This window comes from Alexandromys fortis, unplaced genomic scaffold (assembly GCF_014885135.2).
Source record: "Alexandromys fortis isolate MF-2015 unplaced genomic scaffold, M_Fortis_MF-2015_v1.1 scaffold_170, whole genome shotgun sequence".
NCBI lineage: Eukaryota > Metazoa > Chordata > Mammalia > Rodentia > Cricetidae > Alexandromys > Alexandromys fortis.
This window is the reverse complement of record NW_026068084.1, coordinates 62,911-69,466: the sequence shown is the minus strand read 5'-3', so window position 1 is coordinate 69,466 and position 6,556 is coordinate 62,911. Positions and strand designations below refer to the sequence as shown.

The 6,556-nt window shown below is 38.3% G+C and overlaps 1 pseudogene; it reads right to left on the bottom strand.

Moving 5' to 3' along the window:
- Positions 1-2,200: 2,200 nt before the first annotated feature.
- Positions 2,201-3,384, bottom strand: LOC126488553 (26S proteasome regulatory subunit 10B-like; annotated as a pseudogene).
- Between the last annotated feature and the right edge of the window lie 3,172 nt (positions 3,385-6,556).

The following is a 6,556-nucleotide window of genomic DNA, read 5'->3' as shown; positions in this document are numbered from 1 at the left end:
TTTTGTGTTTTGATTATTATATGGCAAGGGGATGGTTTTTTTGATCCAGTCTGTTTGGTGTTCTGTATGCTTCTTGAATATTCAAAGGAATACCTTCCTTTATGTTGGCAAAGTTTTGTTCCACAATTTTGTTAAAAATATTTTCTGGGCCTTTGAGCTGTGACTCTTCTCCTTATTCTATCCCTATTATTCTTAGGTTTGGTCTTTTTATTGTGTTCCATATTTCCTGAATGTTTTATGATGAGAATTTGTTGGCTTTGTTGTTTTCTTTGATCAGTCCGTTTATTTTCTCTATGGTATCTTCAGAATCTGAGATTCTTTCTTCTATCTCTTGTATTCTATTGTTTGGCCAATAGCTTAAGTGTATTTCTGCTAAATTCATATCCTAAACTAACCAATCTCTATTATTCTGTCTATCACCACATGGCAGTGGCTTACCGGCAAAAGTTCAGTATGCCTGACTCTGGTGACTTATCCATGGCTTCTCCCTGACTCTGCTCTTCTTTCTCTTAGCATTCTGCTTAGTTTTCCTTGCCTACCTAAGTTCTGCCTTGCTACATGCCCAAAACGGCTTTTTTAACTCATTAATTGTAATCACAGCACACAGACTCCCATATCACCCTCCCTTTTTCTGTTTAAAAAAAAGGAAGGTTTTAACTTTAACATAGTAAAATTACACATAACAAAGCAGATATCAAGCAAGAATAATGATTACAATATTTATATCTACTTTACCTTTTATCATAAATAAAAAACTATAACTATAACTAAATTCTTTAATTTCATCAAAGGCTCCAGAAGGGTATAATATTACCCAAGTAAACAGGAAGTACATTGTAAGCAACTTCTAAAACTCTAGAATTAATAGAGACATCTCACTGCCTGGATAGTCTCCCAAAGTTCTTCTGTACCATTGGGACATACGTCTTCAGCCTATAGTCCCATAGTATCTGAAAGACTTTCCATGAAGCAGGTAATTTCAAAGACAGTGCCACCTATACTGGCACTTTGTCAGTCACTTTTTTCTGTGTCCTGCAGAATGTCTAGCAGACTCTTTCATAAAGCAGGAACCCCAAAGGACGGTCTCATCTTTAGGTAAGTTCAGCAGTCATTGCTCTGCAGGTCCTGCATGTCCAGTTCATTAAGCAGTCCAGGCAAGAGCAGTTTCTTTCCCAAATGGCTAATGGACTCCATAAGAAGCCTCTTTGATGTCCGTCTTCCTCTTGAAGTACATTGCAGTTGCCAGGAGCATATGGTTTCACTGTTATAAGTACTAAATTATTTTTTAATTGATAATTATTGAGCTCTACATTTTACTCTGCTCCCCTCCCTGCCTCTTCTCTCCCCTTTCAGCCCTCCTCCAAGGTCCCCATGCTCACAATTTACTCAGGAGATCTTGTCATTTTCTACTTTCTACTTCCCATGTAGATTAGATCTATGTAAGTCTCTCTTAGTGTCCTCATTGTTGTCTAAGTTCTCTAGGATTGTGGTTTATAGGCTGGCATTCTTTGCTTTATATTTAAAAACCACTTGTGAGTGAGTACATGTGATAATTGTCTTTCTGTGTCTGGGTCACCTCACTCAAAATAATGTTTTCTAGCTCCATCCATTTTCCTGCAAAATTCATGTTGTTAATTTTTCTGCTGTGTAGTACTCCACTGTGTAAATGTACCACATTTTCCTTATCCATTCTTCGGTTGAGGGGCATATAAGTTGTTTCCAGGTTCTGGCTATGACAAACAAAGCTGCTATGAAGTTAGTTTTTCATATTTTTTTTTTTCTTAATTTTTTATTCTTTTTTTATTTTTCTTTTAGTTTTTTTATTTATTTTTTTTGTATTTTTTTTTCTGATTTTTTTTTATTTTTTCATATTGATTTTTATATTTTTTTTATTATTTTTTATTTTTTTTTTTTTTGTATTATTTTTTTTTTTTTTTTTTTTTTTCTTTATTTTTATTTTTTTATTTTTTTTTTTTTTTTCTTTTCTTTTTTTTTTTTTTTTGTATTTTTTTTTTTTTTATTTTTTTTTTTTTTTTTTTTTTTTTTTTTTAATATTTTCTTAATTTTTTTTTTTTATGTTGTTCATACATGTTTATTCACTTTTAATGAGGTCACTGCCAATACATACATTATTTTCCTTAACTTTATTTTTACATTAAGCCAATGTCTGTCATGCAGCCATCAAAAACCTGATAGCAAGTCACACAGTTTCATAGTCTAGTTTGGACTCTAGCTTCTTAAAGTCAGCTACTTTCCTGACTGTTTTCATGAAGTCTTCCTGAACTACAAAATTATGATCAGCATTAATGGCAAACATACCTGCTTTAGTACAAACATTTCTCAGGTCTGCTCCATTAAAGCCATCGGAAAGCTTTACAATTGCTTCATAATCTATTTCACCATGCTTTGTAATAGGGCCTGTATAAATTTTCAATATATGTAATCTTGCTTGTTCATTTCATAAATCGATAGGTTTTTTTCTGTCTAATCTTCCTAGACGGAGCAAAGCAGGATCCAGTGTATCTGGTCTATTTGTAGCCATGATCATTTTAACTCTCTGCAGAGTATTGAATCCATCCATTTGATTTAGTAAATCCATTAAAGTTCATTGAATCTCTCTGTCAGCTGATGTACCCTCAGAAAACCGACGGCCACCAACAGCATCTATTTCATCCATAAAAATGATGCATGGCTGGTGGTCGCTGGCATAACTAAACATTTCTCTAATCAAACAAGCACTTTCACCAATGTACTTATCTACAATAGTACTAGATACAACCCTTAGGAAGTTTCAGTCCAGCTGGCTAGCAACAGCTCATGCCAAGAGTGTTTTCCCAGTGCCTGGTGGTCCATATAGCAAACAGCCTTTTGGTGGTATTATTCCTACACGCTGGAATAATTCTGGGTTTGTAAGAGGTAATTCTATTACCTCTCTTAATTCCCAAATCTGCTTTAACAGCCCTTCAATCTCAGAATAAGAAACATTTCCAGGGTCCTCATGAGATGTGTTATAAACCAAAGGGTCCACCTCTCTTGGCAAATACCTCATTATGGTTAGTGTAGTCATATCCAAAGCAACTCTCGTTCCTGGCTTCAGCTTACTTTTATCAAGCTGATGATGACAACCTACGACATATCTTGGTCCATTTGTGGCTTTAACAATGAATTTTTCTTCTGTTAACTGTTTAAGCACTTCACCCACAATCTACACAACACTTTGTAGTGCCTTCAGATCATTTTCAGACTTTTCACACTGGTTGGTAAGTTCTTTTAACTGTTCCCTTAGCTCCTTAAGATGGCCGTCTATCTCCTTGTGCTCTAGCAGCTTCTTGCAGTAGTCCTGAAGTGCCTTATCTCTAGGGTCCGCCATGATGAGAAGCTGTCACTCATCTTTCCTTAAGTTTCTTTCAGCCATTTTAGATTCCTCTGTTGAGAGTTCTCTGCTTAGGACTGTAGTCCATTTTTTTTATTAGATTATGTGATCTTTTGGTGTCCAATTTCTTGAGTTTTTTGTATATTTTGGTGATCAGACCTCTGTCTGATGTGGGGGTTAGTGAAGATTTTTTCCCATTCTGTAGGCAACAAGGCTCACACTATTTATACTGTCAGAGATGAAAAGAAAGAAATTGTGAACACTGAACCTGATAGAGAAAGTGAGAAGTAGCCTTCAGTGCATGGGTACAGGAGACCACTTCGTAAATATAGACAAGTAAGTTGACCAACAGCACACAGAGGTTTAATAAGAATACACAAATTGCCCATGTACCTAGGAAAAACTGCAGTAAAAATATACTTAGAGTAGATGCTATTAGTCAAATATGAAGGATTTCTGCCTAAGAAGTGAGAGTGGCCCACATGAATGGCCAGATCCATATTCCAGAGAAATCCCAAGTACCTCCCAGAAGTTCAATTTTGGCACCTTGGACACACTAAACACAAAGAAAGACATAGTATGGGAAACCTTTATAGTCCAGTGAGTACAGTCAATATTGTCAAATCTGAGGAAAATAATCAACAAGTTAAACCTGAAAGAGTCTCAGCACTGATCTGCTTATAAATTGTGCAACTTTCTTAGCAGGGCCTGGATCCTGGCCTGCAGGGAGCAGAACAGCAATGGGATTGGAAAGGGGGGGGGGATGTATAGAAGCAGTTGTCCTGCTCACTGCAGCCTCAGCGGGACTAACAGTAGTCCAGCCAACTCTTTCTCACAACAGCATGTCCTAATGGCTTTTGTTAGCCTCTGGACTATTCTCTGTAGTTCACATTTGAAATCTGTAAACACAAACACAGCCACAGGCTAGTTACTTACACTGTATAGTTTCAACAAATCTGAACATATCTCTATTTCAAGTTTCTCTCCAATTAAATGGCTTTTTAAATATCATTTGCACTGTGTTCCTCCAGCTACAGTCCTCCGTTCTCATCTCCACGTCTGCAGCAGAACACCTGTGGCCGATTTCTCACACAGTGCATTCCCATTTCTTGTGGATCATACAGCTCTTCCCCCTCTTGCATTCCTCTCCAATTCAGTCTCTTGTTCCCATCTCAGCACCCTACTAACCAAAGATCCTTCCTGCCAGGGTGACAAGTAGGCTGATGGCAGATCCACACCTCTACTTCTACTTCTCCAGATCGAATCCTCCCAGTGTCATGCCCACCTCTGTAGTCTGTGGTCTCCCTTTCCTCTCTCACCCCATTCCCCACACATTACAAAGGTTTCCTCCAACCTTTCTTCCTCCAACTCATTCCCTTATCCTAGCTTCCAACACCAGCAGGCATTACCTGGGAACACACTGGCAAGTAGGACAAGGAAACAGGTACATAGAAAATTTCCATCCAGACAGCATAGGTCCACCACACTCTCCAAAGTTCAGGGAGGAAGGAGAAACCCAGGAACAAGAAACCCAGCAGAAAAAAAAAAACAAATACCATCACACGGACCTTTCATCTTCTCAATCCCAGATGCCTAGACATCATCTTAAAAACACAATCATTAACAGCCAAAACAGTGTCTCTCCTGGAGCCCAGTAACCACAACACAGTAGGCACTGAAGTTTCCAACATACCCGAAGAACAAGAAAAAGAGCTTAATGCAGCATGTATGAAGATCATAGAGGCACTTAAAAAAGAAAAGAAAAAATCTAATTAAGAAATTCAGGACACTCCTTTCCATCTGCAAGGTCCTTGGATCCCCCAACTCAGCCTGCTTCAGGGCAGGGGGTCTGGGTAGCCAGTGGTGAGTGCTCCTGCTGCTGGGGATTCTTGTTCCACACCACCCTGTCCCCCCAAGCCCGCCCTTTTGTCTATGAGGCCCCCTCCAATTTCCTAAATTTTTCTGGCTATCAAGTGGGACATGTCCCGGTTTTCTTTACCCCATCCCATCTTGCCGCCAAGCATTCCTTTTCATCTGCAGGGTCCTCAGATTCACCAGCACAGCCTGCTTCAGGGTGGAGGGCATCTGAGAGCCAGCTCCAGTGCTGGAGGGACCTAAGAGAGGGCAGACCAAGAAAAAAAAACACAGTCAGCCACAGCAAAGATTGGACCAAGATGCCAAGACTCTCCTGGATGCATTTTAACAAAGATATGGGCAGACACCAATGCAAGAATTCCTCCAGCAACCTGAAAAGCAGCATGATAACACCAGAATCCAGCGAACATACAAGAGGGGGACTTGAACACCCTAACCCAGAAGATGTTGAAGAAATCGATTTTAAACATAACATTATGAACGTGATGGAGACCCTTAAACAGAAAAAAACTCCCTTAAGAAACGGAAGAGAAGGCAAACAAAAAGTTAGAAAAAATTAATAAATCCCTCAAAGATAACCAAGAAAACCAAGAAAAAGCAATCAAACAGGTAAAGGAAACAGTTCAAGACTTGAAGACTGAAATGAAGGTAATAAAGAAAACACAAACCGAGGGATGGCTGGATAGGGGAAATCTGGGCAAACGAACAGAAACTACAGAGACAAGTATAATCAACAAGAGATAGAAGAAAGAATCTCAGGCGCTGATGATACTATAGAGGAAATAGATGCATTGATCAAGGAAAACAGCAAATCTAACAAATTCTTAGCACAAAAAATCCAGGAACTCTGGGACACCATGAAAAGACCAAACTTAAGAATAATAGGGGTAGAAGAAGGAGAAGAATTACAGCTCAAAGACCCAGAAAATATATTCAACAAAATTATGGAAAGAAACTTTCCCAACCTAAAGAAGAATATTTCTATGGAGGAAAAAGAAGCTTACAGAACACCAAATAGACTGAATCAAAAAAAAAAACCATCACTTGCCATATAATAATCAAAACACAAAACATACAGAATAAAGAACGAATATTCAGAGTTACAAAGGAAAAAGGTCAAGTAACATATAAAGGTAAACCTATCAGAATTATACCTGACTTTTCAATGGAAACCATGAAAGAAAGAAGGTCTTGGATAGATGTGCTGCAGACACTAAGAGACCATGGATGCAAGCCTAGACTACTATACCCAGCAAAGATTTCTTTCACCATCAATGGAGAAAACAAGATATTCCATGACAAAAACAG